Source organism: Hetaerina americana, unplaced genomic scaffold (assembly GCF_022747635.1).
Source record: "Hetaerina americana unplaced genomic scaffold, ioHetAmer1.1.p SCAF_17, whole genome shotgun sequence".
NCBI classification, from domain to species: domain Eukaryota; kingdom Metazoa; phylum Arthropoda; class Insecta; order Odonata; family Calopterygidae; genus Hetaerina; species Hetaerina americana.
In genome coordinates this window covers 2775118-2796133 of record NW_027286730.1, presented here as the reverse complement: position 1 = coordinate 2796133, position 21016 = coordinate 2775118, and the positions used below count along the sequence as shown (strand labels likewise).

The 21016-nt window shown below is 40.4% G+C and overlaps 1 non-coding gene across 1 annotated transcript; it reads right to left on the bottom strand.

Moving 5' to 3' along the window:
- Window positions 1-20676: 20676 nt before the first annotated feature.
- Window positions 20677-20749, bottom strand: TRNAP-CGG (transfer RNA proline (anticodon CGG)). Its single transcript has one exon. It is a non-coding gene; the product is annotated as a tRNA-Pro (tRNA).
- Between the last annotated feature and the right edge of the window lie 267 nt (window positions 20750-21016).

Below are 21016 nucleotides of genomic sequence, written 5' to 3'. Positions count from 1 at the left end.
CCATAGGATTTCTCCCAACAGACCCCTGTCCTCGCCCACCATACCAAGTACTTCCTCATTTGTTTTCTTCTCTGTCCATTTCACCTTCTCCATTCTTCTCCACGCCCACATTTCCAAAGCCTCCAGTCTACGTCTATCCTCCTGCTACAATGACCACGTTTCCGCGCCGCACATAGCTACGCTCCATATCAAAGTTTTTACGAGTTTTTCGTAATATCCCTACTCAACGTCCCTGTCATCAACTCCCTCTTGAAAGCCTCTTTGCCTAGCGCAATTCTTCTCCTTACGTCCCTACTACTTTGACCCTGTTGGTCCAAAACACTTCCGAGATACGTAAACTGTTCTACCTGCTCTAGTTTTTGCCCTACTATTTTAGTGTTTAGCTTAGCCTTTTTCTTTCAAGAGAATCGCATAACCTTTGTTTTATAAATATTGATTCTCATCCCATACCTGTCGCACTGAATTTCCAATTCACTCAGCAATGCTTACAACCCCTTGGGTGACAGACAAACTAAAGCTTGGTCATCAGCAAAGCTAACTGATTTTACGAATTCCCCGCCCACTTTCATTCCTACTTCCAGTTCTACAAATTTTCCAAATATATTTCCAATGTTTTGTTTCGACTTGTAAATTAAATTTTTTTGACATTTGTGAGGTGACTTCGGTCCTAATCTAACTCCTTTGAGGAGTTTCACCACATTCTTTTATGCCACCCTCCCGACCATTTCCTTCTCGCATACGTCAGAAACAAGATGCGATGATGGGAACGCATGACAATTCATCTTGTAAGTATTTACTAACACTCACACTTAAAGCAAAACATGAATTTTTAGGATCCCCTGAATGCACAGTATCTCCAATGAAACCCGTTTGATATTTATTTGGCATAGTATCATTTTTTAAACTAATTTTTACGTTGACCTTTCTCTGCTGAGATATTCCCTGCACATTCTCTGCTGAGATATTCCCCCCATTGCAAAATTTTTAACTTTTAATTTTAAAAGCTAGGGCACGTAAACAATAATGGGACGCTGTATGTCTAGCACCGATATTATTGGGGGCGTCTTTTGATGAAGGATTCCTGGAAGAAATGCCAATTCACAAAAACGTCGAGACCTTAACTCTACTATGATTAGCCAAAAAATATGAGAAAATCATTCTTTCACAACTTCTTACATAATTGCGTAACTGATAAGATATTTTCTACCGGAATTTTGAGTAACATCAGGCTAGTAAATTAATTTAGAATGAGTAAAACCGAGAATTTCCTACAGTAGAAAAGGCATTGATTTATCAGATCGTTACGGATAGGTATACGCTAACTTCACTGCCATAGTTTGTTAGCCGGTACCCATCCATCCAGTCACCATGATCGTTATCGTTTTAACATGTGGACTTCCCACATGTGCGTCCAGTGAAAACTAGCGCACGGTTCCGAAAGGCCTTACCTATGGTCCCTTCTAAAACTATTGACGCTTTTTGACCGTCAGACATCCGCCCCTGAGCTACCTTAACAACGGAAATCAATCATTTAAGGTAATTTCCCAAAGTTCATAGATAATCAGTAAATCTGGTTTTTTCTCCCATAGGGTTACGGTCGTATGATAGATCAGCACAGTCTGGCAAGAGAAAGGGTTTTTCTAACAAATCTGAAATCCTCCTCCCACGTAACCAATTCGGAAATGGCTGTCCACTCTAACCGAAGTAAACACTCGTAAAATATTTTACGACTGCTACGTGTCGCACTACTATCGTTACCGATGCGTATCGGAATGGCCTTAAGCAGTCGAAAACTCAAACCGAGCGACCACCTATGGGGATCTAAGATTTCTTGATACTCCTTATCCCATATTTCCCACACATAGTCCTTTTGTCGCTTATGCGTTTCATCTACATCCATTCGATAATTATGCCCATCTATCCGAGCAGAAACGAGCGCTTTGGTCATCCCTTAATAAAATGTGGCAATTGACCTTTTTTATATGCAATAGAATAATTAACTATATGCATTCTCTTTTATTGATGATACCACCTCTACACAATAGCCGAAAGCCGCCGTAAGCTGTCGTTGTGTGGCGGGGGTGTGTGATGGGGCACCTGCCATGCATGCAGCATCATTAGTTCATACATTCATTAGCTCATATTATACAACAACACTCGTACATATACGCTACGCATGCCTATATATCTCGTACATAATGCAAAAATGGACTTAATCATAAATTGTTTGTCTTTAATATATTCGAGTGCTTGGGTTCGATTCTGTCATGATTGCGTATCTTGCGAAGGAAGAATGAATACTTGAATCCATCGGTGACGTCGTTAGTATTATTTATTTTATATCAGTGATTGAATCTACGAATATAATTTGGTGCAATAATAATTCTCTCAGGTGTCCTGCGCCTTTCTAAAAGACTAAGTTATACCTGATCTCTTCGAGAATCAAAGGGTTCCCAGCCTAATCCCTCCAACACACTCCTCACGCTCACTCGCTTCCCGTAGCAATTTTTAACAAATCCAGTGGATTTTCTCACCTTTTCCAATTCCTGAATCAATATTTTCTCCCATGGATTCCAAATATGTGCGTCAAATTTCCAAACGTGACCAAACTAAAGCGAAGTTATATATATCTCTCTCTCTTATCTTTTCATTGTATTTTCCCGAAACAGACCTAATCAAACCTGGCTCATTTAAGGCTGACACACATGTTCTTCTCTGTGTGTACCACATGAACGTTTAATGTCGGCGTCACGCACAGGAATTTTACCGACATGAAATGCTTAATTAGTCTCAACGATTTCATAATTTACGTCTTCTCATTTTCTGATATTTAATTCTAGCTCTCATTCCTTAAACCACTCAAATATCTGGTTTAAATTGTTTGAGAGTAGCCCGCAACCTCATGGTCCTAGCCCGGTGACCTTATTTCTCTTATTATTCACTGCGTACGTTGTCCGCAAATAGTCAAGGTTGGATGGGAACCTAGTTGGGTGGTCCTTACTAAGGTGGGTACTTAGGTCATTAATGGATAACAAGAAAAGTAGACCATTTATCCTTTACGTGCACGGTACAATCCTTCAACAATATATCCGGCAACTATAGCCCGATTACCATCCGTGATTAAATTCCAAGTCAAATGACGGATACAAATGAGATTAGATTGATTTATGCATATTAATAGATCTACTCGTACTGATTCCTAACGGAACAAGTGAGGAAGTGAATAAGGCTTCATTAATACGGATAAATTGAGGATACTGCTCTGTGTGGTTGACACATGGATAAACGAAGGAATTGAAAGAGAAAAATGGAAGCAATTGCCATAAGAAGAGGAAAGGTGAAGTTTGAATGGAAGTATCGAATCACCTTTGAAAGGACACCCAACCAAGAGTAATTGAAAAAGGTCTCTACATTCTGAGAATCAAATAAAGAGGCAAAATAAATGGAAATTATTTATAATGCAACAGCGTTACTCACTATGTGAAGATGTACACATGGAAGGAGTAAGCTGCTGAATCAGATAAGGAATAGAATGCACGAAACGATTAGATGCATTAAATGAAAGGACATTCGAAGAACGAAGAGGCTTATTGGTAGCTGCAACCATTCTCTTTCCCGTACTTTATGCTTGCACGTTTTTCCTCAACTTCGGTATTTTTGAACACAGATCAAATATTGTCGTGTCTCTTCTAGGTAGTAAGTATCTCATCCTATTTTTCATTTTTCCCATCAAGAATTCGTTCCCTCCTTAACCGTCTTCTCAGCTATTGCTATGCGTCCTCGACGTCTATTTCTTATTTTCACTGTTTTATCACTCTTCTTATATTCTCATATCAAATATTGCGTTTTACAGCAAAATATGGCACATCTAGATGGGACAGGAGGTGTCTCAGAAGGAAGAGGAAGATAGAAACAAGGCTTTCGCTCGTCACCGAGAAAATAGTTTCCCTCTGTCCTGTGATGATTTCGGCTGGATGAAAGGGTCATTTACTACGGTTAAGAAGACGTGCCCGGCTTACCTTCAGTGTGAAATGTTCAATAGATTGTTGCGGTATTAATTGCATCTTATTCCTCTCTCTATCCCCTCACCCCGCTTTACTAGAAACAGTTGCATTTGGCTTCAAATTCCTAAGGCTTCCAGTTTTCCCCTGTCAATCTATTCATTCCGAGCGCTGTCTTCGAATTTATGCATTTTGCCATGACTCAATCTTCTTTCTCTCACAGTTTCGTATCACTCCCTTTGTAAATTATCCTTATACTGGGATCGAAATTTTTAAACGAAGTTCCCAGGAACACACACACCTCTGTATGCGTCTTCAGATCAAATAATAACGTCGACATCCGTGAGGATGGTTCGTGCGCCAAAACGTCCAAAACATAACGCATGTAATTCCTGTACATTCAATACAGAGAGTTATTGGTGATCTATCCGCTCGCCACACAGGAATGCCTTCGTGTGTCGACCGTTGTTTTAAGGGTAAAAATGGGAGACGGGGAATTTTTTTTTGAAGACACGCGTTCGACTCACGATATTTCTCCCGAACCACGTCAATTTAATCCCCCTCCTCACTAAAACGCTCTGACCTTAGAAAAAGCAAGGGCCCTTTTATAACTTCCTCCTTCCCTCCCGTTCCACCACCACACGGGAGAGAAACAGAGGACCTTTTTTGCAGGTAGACAGAGCGAGAGAGAGAGAGAGAGGGGAGGCCAAGGAGAATCTGAGGCGGACGGCAAGGATGGGGAAGAAGGATATGGTCCCACAGACAGACGCACACTGCGAAGCGCACGCACTATGAAATTATGTGAGAAATAAAAAGGGCCCGACTTCTCCTCAGCCCGCCCGTCCCTGGGACGAGAGAGAGGGAAAATAGAGTGAAAGGTGTAGTGTGAGGGGCAGGTCTTTTCGTAGGGGGAGTGGGGTGGGATAAATGGGGAGCCGTGGGTTTCCGGCGCGTAGCGTATCTGCCCCTGGCAACGGGGAGAAAGATTACGATCTTTCTCCCTCTCTTTCCTTCTCCCGTTCCATCCTCCTGGACCCATTCTCCGCCTCCCTCCGCCACCAAGTCCCTCCCGCTCCCCTCCACCCTTTCTGTATTCCTGAAAGGACCGGGGGTGGGTGAAGTTGGCTCTCCTGAAGTGAAATCGGTGGTCCTCGAGCGTGGAAGAAGAGTTCGTTCTCGATCCTCTTCGAGGGCCTTCACGAAACTGTCGGCCCGCCTGACGGATGGTCTCACGGAAAGGTAACCAACCGGTGGCGGCGACGATGACACACGGCGGAAGGTGAGCCACGACTCGCGCGCTCTTCGTCGGAAATGAGGCAGTTTGGCACTTGTAAAACTTCCTCTCGGAAACAGGACCTTTCGAAGGAGAGCCAATCAGTAAATCACGGTCCACCCGCTCCAAATGAGAAGTAGTGCATCTCTTAAGCTGTGAGCGATCATAAATATGCATCCGATGAGTTTAATTCTGTAAATATTCAAAAGAATTCACCAGCAGACCGAAAATCGGGAGGTGGTGCTTTAGACTGTGACCTTTGCCGAGTCATAATTTAGCCGTAATGCAAGTTTCAGAATTATCCAGCGAGAAAAGAATTCCTTCAAGAAATGGGACTCGTCCTTGGACATAAAGTAAATTAAAAGCTCAAGGAGAAACTCCAAGACAGGTATTATTGGTGAGAGTAGGGTTTATCTCGTATTAAGTCTCACACGGCTTGTAAACATTTAGAAACCAGATTAGGGAGGTCAGTTAATTTCACTATGCCGCCTCTGATTTCTGAGGGCGTATACGAGAACTTACCACTAATTTTACTTAACAGCAACTGTGAACTCATTAAATAATACCCACATAACTGTTACGTCGGATCAAATGAGACAGGCTTAGCAGCAGAAATGCTAGTTCAAAAGTTTACGTACGTCCATGTCGAAGGACTCGGTCACAGAAATTATGAAAAAACATAATTTTCGACAAAAACTACTCAGCTTTTAATGCAACTAGGTACATTTCAATCATCATTCTGCAAAATCTACTAGGCAAGTCGATTACTGATTTTTATTTACAGGTTATCTGGCATAACGGATCCAGTCTTGATTCTCCAATTGACTTCCGAAACCTTTCCGCAAAATCAATTAAAAGTGTCGACAAATATTTTTTACTTTGACAAATAATTTGAGTTTATTCAGTATTTTATTGTACATAACCTTTTAAGTGACATTTTGCTCATGAAAAAGGTCATATGTCATCACATACTTTAAATATACGATATATATAAAAGGTTATATTACTTTACATATACTTCATGTCGCACCATATCAAGTATTTGCTCTTATTTTATTATTATAGGTAATTTACTGGTTAAGGTAGGTTTTGGATGTACATAATATTCCAAAAGATACAGCAACAAGCCCCTTGTCTCTATTAACAAACACAAACCAACATCCTATTCTAAAATGAGCCCCTGTTTCAACTCTGTATACATGTACGTACTATATATGTTCTTGTACTTCCCTTCTCCCTTCATTTCGTCCAGTATCCCTATACTATTCTTGCCCTTTCCTCGATTGGCTAACATTCACCCCTTTATGAAAGTTTTCAGCTTACCAGAGCCATTCAAAATATTCTGCATTCATCTCTCCTGTTTCCTTTGGAATTCTCCCAACAATTCACCCTCCCCCACCATGCCTAGCACTTCCTCGTTTGTTTTCATTTCTGTCAGCTTCACCTTCTCCATACCCACATTTCAAAAGCCTCAAATCTATGCCTATCATCCTGCTTCAATGATCATGATTCCGTGCCGTACGTAACTACGCCCCATATCAAAGTTAACATCCTTACTAACTTATTAGATCTTATAAATGCATTATTCGCCCATAAGTATAGAGTAATGCAGCCTGAGTATATTGCCAATAGTTCTATTGTTGAAACATCATAGTATATTAAAAAAACTGTAGTTCGAATTTTCTTAAAAATATCGAATAATTGCCTATGCTGATTTTTTACGGTACATCAAATGCTATTAAAATGATGGATTTAGCTCTTCAAAACAATTTCGCGGAATTGGTTTTCTTTTTTCAATTACTAAATCAGAAAAAAATAAATATCCTCGAAGACCTTTGCTCTGGTTGGTAGTCTGAAAGAAAACGACTTTTAAAGGTAACTTGTTATTTTTTGCTCTACTTTAAGGGTTATTTTATGAATTTTATTCCTATCAACACAATTACAGGTCAATGAACGACCAATTTACTTTTCCAGGACTGTCGTGATTTGAAACAACTTTTACTTGAAATATATAACTCACATTCAAACTTGAGCGAAGAAAATAATTTAAATGTTATTACTTTATTCTCGTATCATGATGAAGCTGATGTACGGCGTGGAAACGAGGTCATTGAAACGGAGGATTGATGTACATTGGAGGCTTTTGAAATGTGGGTGTGGAGAAGAATGGAGAAGTGAAATGGACAGAGAAGAAAACAAATGAGGAAGTACTTGTTATGGAGGGCGAAGAGAGGGGTTGGTTGGGAGTAATCCTATGGAGGCAGGAAAAGTGGAGTGGATGAAGGGGGTACTGACCGGCAGTGGGATGTTGAAGACTGTGATAGAGGGGAGAATGTTTGGCAAAACAAGAAAGGGCAGGAACAGGATAGGGATGTTGGACCGGATGAATGGAGGAAGGAAGTACTAAGAGATGAAGAGGGACCTGATGTAGATTAGGTTGCTGGATTGTGTTTTGTTAGGAGTCACAAAATATTTACTTGGTAATTATGTCCATCCAAAAACCTACCTTAACCGGTAGATTACCTCATAATAATACCTTATAATGCTATGAATCTGACACGTGATATGCTATAATATACACTACACAATTGTTTTGTGAATACTTTCGTGACCGAAAGAAATATTTATACAGTCTCCTTCCAGTTCGCATACCAAATTGCTTAGCGTTTTATTCGCCACCAATCAATCAATCCCTTGTTTTGTTTCGATTGTTGATTGCTAAATTCACACTGTAAAAGAACTTTGTATAAATGTAGAGATGCCCAGCTGTTGAAGAATATCGAGCTATCACGCCGCTATGTACTCATGGTGACATGGCTAAAGATATTCTTGAATAAATTAATCTTAAGATGATGAATCATCGTTTTGGGATTAAAATTGTGAAGCATACGCAATAAGACTATACGTATAACTAAACTGCCTTTAGAATGTCACAAGATAGAGCGATCCAATAAAAAAATATATTTGTAAATTATAGATGAGCTGTTTAATTGAAATGCTGAACAAAATGAAAACTAAAACTATGCCATTTGTATTTCAGGAATAGTTTCTTTCAGTGGCTATCTTTCTGTGTATACACGCGAAGTTCCAAATAGGGGGAATAGTAACTTAATGTGTAATGTGTCCAGTAGGAGATCATTAATTTCATCGAGGATCAAACAAATGGGAATATTAAAAAAATATTTTTAAGTGAACCTGATGGTACTGGTCGAGTGACCGCACACGCCAAATTCCAAAAGAAACCTTTAAGATCTGATATTCATACCCTCGTGGAAATTAATTGTATTTAACTGATAAACTCCATTCGAAACATTGAAAACAAACTATGCCTGCATATTTTTCCATACTGCCTCCCACACTTGAAAGAGATTTTTTTGGTGGGCATTTACAAAAGTTAAGTATGACTTTCGATACAAAGCCCATCCCAAGACTGTTGCTTTACATTTACTTCCACGAAACTTAAGATAATGACTAAGCCTACATGTATATTTTAAATGATCCCACGGACTCTATATTCATAATTTTCAAATTATATTATTTGGATGTGTTACAAATTTACATATCTTCAACCACATTAGAAAAGATTTCTTTCTCAAATTGATGACATTTAATGAAATGTGGCATTATAGCTGCAATTAGACAGAAGGCAATAATCTTCAAATTTTTATTGAATTCTCAATGCAAAATACATGGGAAGGCCCAGAAGTAACCGGCTTGACCTAGAGATGGCGGTAGTCGATTGAAAAATATCACTGTATTACAAAGTGCGCAATCTATAAAGCATATGCTTCAAGTTTGAAGACGCCACTTTGTTTAATATTTGTTTGGCAGCCATGAACTGTTTCAATGAATTCGTGAACAGACTTCAATGAATTCGTGGCAGTAATAGTGAACGGTTTCAATGAATTCGTGAAAATGAAGAAAATTGGTCATCGTAATGTGATACAATACTTTAATTTGAAAGGCCTCAGCCCTACCAGTATAAAAGCTGAACTAGATTCTACTCTGGATGAGTCTGCTCCTCCGTTTACTAAAATAAAAGATTGGCTAGCAGAGTTTAAACGAGGCCGTACGAGCTGTCAAGACGAGCATCGCATTGGTTGACCAAATTAGGTGACGACTCCAGAAACGGTGAAGAAAATCCACAAAGTGATACTGGATCATCTTCGACTGAAAAAAAAACCATTATAGCAGGAAATAACTCGCTCTTGTTTTCGCATTATTAGATTGTTCTAATTGGCTCACTCTTGATCAATAGCATAAAGGGCAAAGACACTCGAATTTTCAACCAGAAACATCGGATGATTTTTATGCTTCCCTTTTTGTCATTCCACTTTATAATACTTAAATAAACAATACGAGGCTATGGCCTGTAATAATCTGCAATATCATTTTTTTAATCCGCATCATCATTTTATGGCCAGAGACTGTAATAATCTGCAATATCATTTTTTTAATACTAATACAATACGTTATAATAAGAAGCCATCGACTGCCAAACGCTTTTAATTGAAAAGCTCAAATGAAAGCTTCATTGCGGTTTCCAATCACATGGAAAACTTGAGGAAATATTTGTACTTTTCATGGCTATCGACATAAGCATTGATGACAGTAGTGATAGTCGCTTTGGTTAATGAAAAAATAAACTCAGTCACAAGTTATACGGAAAGAAGAGGGTAAAATAAAAGTCTTCAATAAAGAATTGAACAATTTATTATGTTGAATAACGTTTTATGCCTCAGGAATGATCGTTCAAGTGAATGAGCGTTGCTGGTTGGCTGGATGTGTGCGTAAGCATAAAAATATTCAAAGGCAAAAATGTGACGAATTTTATGTAACTATTAAGAGCTAATTAGGGTGGCATAAGGTTGAGTTAAAAACAAAAATAGAGGGAAAAACCAATTATGAAATGATAAGATACTGAAAAGAAACGGGATGATGAAATTAATATAGAGGGAAAAATGTATAATAAGGGCCTGTTTCATTGCTGACAATTTGTCCTGTATAACAATATGTCATATAGCATCAGTATTTTGATTTGCATGAACGAGGGCAGAAATTACAGGAATCTGAAGGGGAAAATGGCGTAGGGAAGCCAATTCGAAAACAGCCAGGTTTCGACCTTTTATGTCGGACCATAAAGATGAAATAATAACAATGACAACCATAAAATTACGGCCTTATGAGGTGAAAAATCCATACCTAGCCGGGAATCAAACCCGTGACCTCTCGGCTGTCAGGCGAAGACGCTATCCCGAAGCATGGTTTTATATGTCCATAAGAGCATCAGCGACCATGCCAAACCAACATCAAAACGAATGCCTAGGTCTATATGACGGATTCCATAAAATAATAAAGCGATGAATTAATTACAAGTGCATCACATTTTATAAATGTCATGGTCTTTTCTTTAAACACTGCGTATAAATCTTCCAAACACAAGTACATATCCTCTTAAATTCTTAATTGGTTTTCAATCATGCACTTAATGATACTTACTTGTTCTGTGTCGAGTGAGCACTATCATAATACTGCTCACTCGAAATCAACTGTCAGCGAATATGAGTACTCTAATATTTCATTAAAGATGAATGAGTTCCGATGCCCTGCCTCCAGAGGTTTCATTAGCTCCATGATACGTAATTGACAAATGTTGACAGAAAATCACTTTCAAATTGTTTTTCTCCATTATCCATAAGGGCTCAAGCCTAGAATTCGATGGAAATCAATCCCTGCTAATATTTACGCAGTTGGATTAAAGCAAGTGATGTGGTTGACGGGTAACTACGAAGAGGAGGAGGGATACGACCCCAATCACGTAATGAGTAAAAGCATTGGCTCCCAAATTGCGTCGCATTTCCCCTGAGTCGTGTACATTATTCGAGGGCTGGGGGGGGGGGGGTAGAAGAATGGCGTCAAAAGCCACGTTTTGTCTACTACGTAGACATTTCAAGGTGGCCCAGCGGTCTCCGGGAGTAGAAAAGGGAGCAGCGCCTGGAGAGAGAGAGAGAGAGAACGAGTGGAGTGAGGGACATTCACCAGGGGGGACAACTGCGAACGAGGGAATAAGGAAAAAGCGGACGCATGGGACGAGAGAGGAAAACGGGGGATGAGGTTTCGGCGGCGGAAGGACGAGGAGCGACCGGGTAGGGGTGGGGGGTGGTTTGGGAATCGACACTGCCCGAACGTTGGGTGGGGAAGGATGGGAAGGAAGGAGAGTAGGGAGGAGAAAGAGAGAGAGGGAGAAAGAGATAGGGCTCGGTTTTAGTGTAGGTGGTTTCTGAGGCGGGGTGGAGCCCCCTCCCCCCACCCGAGGTGGGAGGAGGAGGGTGTGGGTGGGGACGGATTATATTCGGTGGCAAATCTCATTTGAAATTGAGATGGGCGGCAGGCGAAGGAAGGCGATGCTGTTAGACAGATGGAGGTTGCTTCTGCTGCCTCGATGCTGCTTTCTGGTGGGGAGGGCGGGAGTCGAGAAAGGGCTCGGCCCACGCCCTCCCCTCCCCACGAATATGAAGGAATATAAAGGCGGGTGGGGAACTGGAGGTGGAGATGGGAGGAGGGAGGAGAAAAAGAAGGGTGGGCTTTGGAGATTAAACGAGAGAGGGATGGTTGGGGAGGCGGGGGAAAGGGTTCGGGCTCGTGAGGTTGAGGGGAGGGCGGTAGGAATCGGACTGGGAGAAAAGTGTGGGAGGACGAGGCTCCCGCGGGATGAGGGTGGCTGGCGTGGTCGTCGGAGGAAGAATATTCCGGTAGCCGGATCCGCGGAAGAGAGCAAGGTGTAGTTGCCTAAGTCCGTGCGCAGGTTCACCAATCCACGTACATCTGGATCAGCTCACAATTTCCCTTCCCCGCACCCCCCCCCCACCGTGTTGCTCCGAGTCCACCCCCACACCCTCCGGATCCATATATTCAATCCAAACCACCTCCCCCTCCCCAATTTCTCCCACTCATCTCCTGGCATGGCCATAAAAATACACCCGAGTGTCCATGAAAGACTTAAAAGTTGTTATGCCGACTGCCATAAGCGCTTACTTGCCGATTCTTTATGGAAATCCGTCGTCATAATGCCGTATAAGCTTCCACATCAACAACCATCTTAGCCAATGAACGAGCAATGGCAAAGGTGAGAGTATTATTTTTTTATTGTGATTGGAAATCAATGCGTTTAATGCTTCGTTTTGTGATTCTGTTTACCTTTCGGCCGTAGGGTGAATAGCGTGGGAGTTCCCCGATACGACTTATGCACGCATTTCGACGGCGATATCTTTGAATAACCAGCCACAGTGGATCCAGTCACCTCAACGTAAACCAAGGGATGTTTACTAAAAGGTTTGGAGAAGTTGATGACCCTGAGATTACTTTTCCCCTAAGTTTTAGCAAATATTATTATTCGTTTTAATTCAATTCCACACCTTTTCAATTACTTAATAGCAATATACTTTCTAACAGAGATTTGAACACGGATTGAACAAGAAAAGTAGTCAATCAAATTCATTAAGAATTATTACGAGAAGAACTTTCGCCATGATTCATCATCCCATGATAACAAACAATTATAGTTTCTTTTGCCTGAAGTATATATTTTGAAAAAGAAAGCACTCGAAATTGTTGGAGCAAATTGCACTCCGTAATTCAGAACAATCTGAATACAATTAATTTTCAATCTACATGGCTGATTCATACTTATCAATGAAATACCGAAATTTTGAAAAACGAAAGAGATTTTAAAATAATTTTTCCAATTTAAGTAGCAATGAAAGTGTCAGAGTTGAAACGGAATTAAAAATATCCAATGAGATATCAGTTTCGTAATAAAATGACACGAATTAGAGCTAATACGATGCTCTGTCATTCGTTTAGCTTCGTAGACTATTGTTTTCGGTGCAATTGAGACAGAAATGATAGGCATTAGAACTTTTTGTGATGGTTAATGACTATGGTGCAGTTGTACATAATGTGCTCATTGAAAAAATGAATATCTCTAAGTGACCGTTTTACATTAATATGTTTACCTACAAGAAGGTCTTCCTAATGGTATATCTCAGGGAGACTACCTCGTTTGCAAATGGGCCGTAAGGCCTTACTCATTCGGGGCCTCAGAATATCTTTGAGAATTAATGTTAGGGAACGAGGCATAATAATACGGCAGGCCATTCTATCCGTCTATTTAGCGTGTCTTTCACCGAACACCTCATATCATGAATTATAACAATTTTACACTGGCGAAGAGATCATTTGATTCGCCCACGAATTGAACACTGGGTCTCGGGACAAGTAAAAGTACAAATAAAGTTACTCAATAGCAATTTCTATCTTTTGCAATCAACAACTAATTCCTGCTATAAATTTCATTTATTCATATGTACTACGGGGATATATTCAGGCACAACTTGGTATTAATGTGAACGTCAAAATTTTTAACGAGGATAGAACACTTTGGTCGTACCTTACTTTCGTCGGAAAGCAGAAACCGCAGCAAATACGCAGGAAGTATTGACGTCTGGTCAGTGCCTAAAATGTATCTATTTTTAGGTTCATTCAAATTGTGAGGACATTCATTAGGGAAAATATAATACTGGACTCTAAATACTTCTTGTACCTTGAAGCCTATTTTGTGCTGATTAGAAGCTGAGGTATTTCGTGTAACCTTACTCCATATAATTAAATCTTTCGAAGTAACATTATTACGAAGGATACCTTTCTCCATTGTGCCATGTGAAGGGGGTAGGGAGTTCGAACAGAATATCGTGCCAGAATACATTTTGAGGGCCGAAGATTGCACCCCTGAGCCATATGTTGGAAGGCTCATGGGAGAAACGTAACCTCAATCACGACTCCCCTCCGCGGAAATGCTAATTAAGGGACATTTTTCGATTAACACTCGAAAATAATCTTCGTCCCCATGCCAGGTTTCCATAATTTACTTCCTTCCTGTCATCATAAGTATCGACAGATTTTTTTCTCCGTTTTATGCCCAAGAAACCTTTCCAAACAGCTACCGACACACGTCGTGATTTCCAATCTTGTGATTGGGTAATGATTTACTCTGATGCCTTAGTTGATTTTCTCTGCTCTATTGAAAGAAGCCTAATTTTGGCAGCATAAGATGTTTTTTTTTTTCAATTTCGCATTTTCCGGCCCCGGCGATGGTGGGACAAGCCTCCGGGCCTGCTGACCGAGAGAACAAGTGTACAAGCCCCACCTAGGTGAGTTTCCAAAAATCTCAGGCTTAGTTTTTTTTCATTGTTGCTTTTATATTTATGATCCGAAGTTTTTTCCCATTGCACGACCCCTTAAACAACCATCCTCATCCCTTACCCTTGCCACTTTATGCTTGTACACTCTGCCGCACACCTTTCCGTGGACCTGGGAGTATTTACAAAGATGTAGTATGTTTTAGATGTAAAGGCCAAAACATTGGCTATCTTCGAATTAGCAATAGATTAATTAAAAAAACTGCGAAGATGTGAAAGAGAAATAAGTAGTATAGTATATATATAAGCTTATTTCATCAACAGAAGACTTCTCACATTTACTTGTGCATTTACTGCAGTACATTTGCTTGTGAATCATCCTAATCCAAAATCGTTAAAGGAACCGTTGCAGCCAGGTATACGCCCATGTATATGATTCATTTAAATTTTTGCAAAAATGTATTCGTTAAAATTTCGTAAACTCTAGCAAAAACATTTAATGAAGACCAGAAGTGAAGATGTATATAAAGAGATAAGGTAGAGTGGAGAACTGCCATTAGTGATGTGAAATATTAATATTAGGATGTCAACGAGAGAAATGATAAAAATTGAAAAGAGATAGAAAGGTTCTCGAAAACTAATATCATACAATTTTCGACAAAGCCATAAAGATTTTGTAAATATTATTTTTATTTAACATTGTATGTAATAAAATAGAAAATTAAAGAAAAAATAGGCCAAGCTATGACTCATCATAATTTTTATGCCTTTAAAAAAATCAGTGTTTATTTTACTTAAAATCTTTAACCTCAATTATTTTCAATTATATACCTACTAAATGACATATATGACGTCTAAGAGATTATTCTATTAATGGCTTTTTAATGTTACAAAAAATTTCAAACGCAAGTTAGCAGACCGAAGTATTATTTTTTAATATGATGAGCAGCTATTGAAAACATTTTAAAAAGTCTTAAGCACACCATTTAATGTTAACTTGCAACTATTTTTAAAATTTAATTTGTTAATCCATCAACGTTGGGCGTGACTCATTTCTGTTCCCCAATAACTTGCACCAGCTTTTCAGTAAAAACTTCCCTGCGAGTACGGACATGAATCCGAAATACGCTTTCCTAGCTTTTCCAAGCAAAGCCGATCGCACGGCGATGATGCCGTGCAAGGAGACTACCATATTGCGAGGGACACCCGAAAGAGCGGCAACCCCCCTGTCCCTCCAAACCATTTGTCCAATTAGGACCATCCAACCCGGCCGCATAATTGAAACGGGGATAACAATTTAACGTAATGCTTTTCCAATTTTTTTTATGCACCTCTAATCGCTTCGAGGAATGTCAAAACTGCGTAAAACGCCACCTGGGGAACCACCGAGGGAAGAACAAAAAAATTAATATATATAAGGAGCGTAGGAGCGAACCACCCCACCCCCTCCTCCTCCACGGTCCCGAGCCCCTTCCCCCCGTCGTCCCCTTCCACTCCGCACTCGATTTTATTTTCCAGAGCGCCCCGATGGTGGAGCTCCTCCTTTTGCCCCCTGGGGTCAAACCGGGGATAGAGAGAGAGAGGTAGAAAAGGAGAAAGAGCGCCCTGTTTCGTTCCGACCCACACTCAAGCCCACCTTCCAGCCCCCCCCTCCCACCCACAAACTCCCCTCTGGAACCGATATCCACGAAAAATAACCCCTCATCCCACCGCAGGACCTCCTTCCTCGGGTCATACTAGAGAATTCCATGCCACCGTAGCAAAGTGGAAAGCGACGGTGGAGATTCACCCCGGAGCGGCGATCGGGCCCGGGACCCCGTGCGCCCCCACCCCAATGGAGCCCTCCCCTGCCCCTCGCCCGCCCCCCTTCCACGTACACCCTCCATCGCTCGGATACTCCGGGACCCCCCACCCCTCCCGGCCGCACCACTCCACCCTCCCCGCTCCCGCTATTATCCCCTCCCCCCGCACGAAACTCGGTCTCCTCTCTATCCCCCTCTCACCACCTCGGGGGACCTCGGGCGCAGATGGTGCGCGAGCGGGAGATGTCGGCGGCGAGGGGACTCTGGAGGCCCCCCGGCCGCCGCCCCCCCTTCCTCTCCTCCCCTCTTCACTCCGCTCAATCTCCCTCCTCCATCCGCCGCTCTGTTTCGCCAAATATTTCGAGCGTCGCCCTTTCCTTTTTGGTCTCTTTCGATCCCTCCCGATCGGGAAGGAGGCGGTGGATCTGGGGCCGGGTGCAAGGGAACACTGGCGGCTTACGGAATGGTACCGAGGGGGGGGCTGGGAGGGCTTTCGGGGAAATGTGAGTGGCTAGGTCGGAAAGGCATACGATGCGGCAGTCTTCGTCGGTTTCGTAGTGCGAGCCTTCAATTTGCAAAATTACTAAAATATATCTTTTCTCGAAGTTCATATGAGAGCAAACTTTGATTAATTGAAGTCACCGCTGGATTGAGAAACGTCTCAATCCCTAATCGAACTGGGTTTGAACCGTATGGAGCAGTCCACTATAATAGCTTTTAATGCCATGTCTGCCCAATCATTCAACCACTCCAATGCTACTGCGAGTGACAAAAATACGGGCAATATAAATCCTCAGTCTCAATTGGAAGATTGCTGTATAAACTTTGAAAGGGGTCAAAGAACATCTTAATTTTTAACACTCACCAGAACGCCTTCGTAACAATTGCATTTCTTAATGTTTCCGTGCCAACACAGAATAATTTGTCTTTCTTCCTTCACTTTCTGGTCCATTTAGCGGACGCTAGAGATATCGCTACTCTCCTGTCCAAAGGGCATAGTGTGAACAAGTTGCGCTATACACCCTTGGGCTGTACGCAGCTCTAACTGAAAATTATTGCTTTAATAAGTTTACGAATACATTTTCATACATAATATATTGATAGACTCAAACGAATTTTTAGTGCGGTGCTATTTATAAGAAAGAGAATACATGCCATTTTGCTCTAGCAATTTTCACAGTCAATATTTCTTCCTGCCAAAGACGATTTCTCGATGGCTCAAAAATTAAAACATTTAATTGAAAGGTCGTCCAGTTTGGAGAGGCAGTTTGCGACAAATTGATGGTAGTCGCTGGCGGACATAAGAATCAAAACGAGGGCCTCTCTTTCCTCCGAAAAAATTTATTTCCAAAAATAATCCATGAAATGAAAAGTGAAAGCCTGCGGCTCAGAGATGGATTTCGTCAGTCGAACCAACCGTCTCTCCTCCAATTGGAGCGGCTTAATTCGTTCCTCCTCAGACTCCCTTGAATCCTTGAGGGCGCGTATCACCCCAGCCGGGGCGATAAACACAACCTGAACGCGAAAGTAGTCAAGTCGCTCAGCAATTAAATCGCTCGTGACGTTACGTCATCGCTACATATGACTTACTTAGTGGGCGTGCATTCGATATCGGAATAAGTTTCACCAGCGACGTCGTCCTTGTGTGCATTGGCGTCGCAACGGTTTGGGTCCTCAATTATATGAACCAATTATTGTACTCCGGTCGAAAAGATAATACAAATTCAATTATTAGGACGCATAGTGAAACAATTCCGTCAACGTATTACTGTAGTTTTCCAGTGGTGATGATATTTTCGATCGAGTCTCTCGGGCGGGTCTTCTGCAATCTGCTTCGGACCGATCTCGATAAAGCGTCGTATTTTTGCGGATAACAAACTTAGTAGGTGGAAAGACGGGTACACAAGAAGAAAGGCAGGAGACGATGACATATCAAAATCAAAAATTTCAAGATCAAAAACACAAATCTAATATAGATGATCCCGAGACTTTTCACGTACAATTTTCTGACCATGTGACCTCATTTATTGCTTCCATTGTGCATACTCTGCGGACAGAAGGGCACCTACATATAGCCCGCCCACATCCAAATGCTTTTATACACCAAGGCCTGTAGCACAATAAACTCAAATGGCTTTTACGCACGTGCAAATTAACATATGTAGGTTCTTGGATAGGAAGTATCATTGTGAAATTTTATTTTATATTTTCAGCGCACCGCACATTCAGAATAATTTTTCTTTCGCAATACTCATTTGTTCGCAGCGATTACACCGCTTGCATCGCTTTTGATTCCCCCGTATATAACAAATTGTGCCGTGGAAGCACTAACTCATTCTATAGTATTATTTCTTCCGTATTTATAGTTAAAATAATCATTCGACAATCAAGAACCGTCTATCAAAGGGAAAAATATCAATGCAGGTACAATAAATCTTTTCCACAGCAATTGCTAGGCTTCATTTCATTAATCTACAACGATGAATGTTTGTTTCCATAATTCAATGTTTTCTTCGCCTCGTATCATTTTTACTTCAAAATTCACTTCCTCGTTCGCAATAAATGACAAGGGCATTTAAAGTGATGAAGAGAAAATGACCATTCTGAGATTTCAGAAACCTTGGGCAGGATAATAGAGGAAAATGGCAGGACTACCCACCTATACATTACGTAAATTGCCCTGTGCGATAAATCAAGCCGAACTTTCATTTTCTGGCGGCCTTAGCCCGGAATTTCGAGGAAGGATCATAATGTAGGAAACATAAGCGTACGATAAGAAAAAGGAGGGATGAAACAGAGCGAAACTTAAGAGACAAAACTTCGAATCCAAATTACAACATCTGACTTACACCACGCGGAAAGACCAATACTCATTAAATTCAATAAAACTGTTTCTATCTGAAATGCACATTAGCGGATGACCCCGTTAAAAGTTACTGTTGCGGCATCTCCCGCAGTTTCTTTGGAATTTGACACAAATGATATTATGGTGATTAGCTAATCGAAAACAAAGCAAAACAAAACTAATGCAAATCCAAAGAAACTGATGCCGTGACAGCAACTTATAACGGAGCCATCCGCTGCGCTTACCAATTGAACAACTTCAAAGCGTAAAAATCATATACCTTAACCGGAATTGGAGGAACCTGGATTCGAATCCCTGTCAAGGCAAATTATTTTAACACTTTGAAATTGTTGTACGTACTGTAGAAATAAAGCATTGTACTTGAGTTTCCGCGGTTTAATACGAGTTTAGAAATTATTATTATTATTAGGTAGTCAACTATTCAAGGTAGGTTTTGGATGGACACAATCTCAACAACTCTACGTTTCATAGACAAGGCACGATAACACCCCAAACGATATGAAACTGTACTTCAATTACAATATATTCTTCTGCAATTTTAACGTTCTCAATAATTGCCATTAAATAGCGTCAAACGTAAACAATACATGCCATTCAAGGTATTTTATGTTCGCTTGGTTTTTACTGCAGGAAATCATCGTAAAAAATTAACCACGCCGTCAAATTGGAACGAGACAAGTGCAAGAAGCACAAGCCATTTAAAAGTTTGATTACTGGCCAAATGAATCAGATTCTCGGCGCGGCTCTACTCCCGTGATTAGGCGGAAAGTTGCTAAGTGTCTCCATCGCATTATTCATGTACACCAGTGTATGCAAATTTTCAAAAGCAAAATAATTAAATCACCCACTTTTTAATTATTACCTGGTTAATCCTATCTTGAATTATGAGGTATAATATTAATTCAAACGTGAATGGTAGATACAGGATATATATATGTATATATATATATGTATATATATATATATATACATATATATATATATATATATATATATATATATATATATATATATATATATATATGTGTGTGTGTATATATATATATATATATACATATTTATATATATAGTGATGTAAGGCGTGACAACCTAGACACCGATCGTGAAAGATTAAAGAAAATATGATTGCCGTGGAGAGATTTGAAGGGATTTCATTGGCATGCTGGCGAGAGGAAAGTGATATTACTGATGATTTCCACATTTTTCGGGCTGCGTCCGCGTATGTCGTTTAAATGTACAATGATATTACTGATGTTATAAAGATAGAATAGAGGTTAGAATATTGTATTGTAAGAGGTAAAAAAAATAAATGCATTGATGGTATTTTGAAAGTTGTTACTTAGCGAAAGTATGTAAATACAGGGTAACATAGTGGAAGATAATTAATGTCACCATTTAAAATTATCACAGGAGGGAGAGATTTTTTTAAATATGTAGTAGTTACTGAAGGCTTTAAGCAACATATTCAATTTGATGAAATTTCACCAACAAAACTAATAATTTCTTGAAACTTATGCTCTTTCAGTGGCAAAAACTTAGGTCCTGTCCGGGATTTGAACCCGGGACCTCTCGCACCCGAAGCGAGAATCATACCCCTAGACCAACAGGCCACTTGAAAATTGGCGCGGAGGAATGCAAAAGTTCATCTGGAAGATGACTTCACGTTGGTTAACTGCAAAATGTGTTGTGATATGTTGTTTGTTTTTTCCTTCAAGGCCTTAGGACAAAAATACAACTTGATTCAATCAATTATCTTTCTTAAATTAATTGATAAATAAATATAATTTCCGTGTAAATCATTTACGTTCTTGTTTCTTTAATATCCTGATCGGATTTAAGATTCGTATATGTATTTCATACCACTTCTCCTCATTACT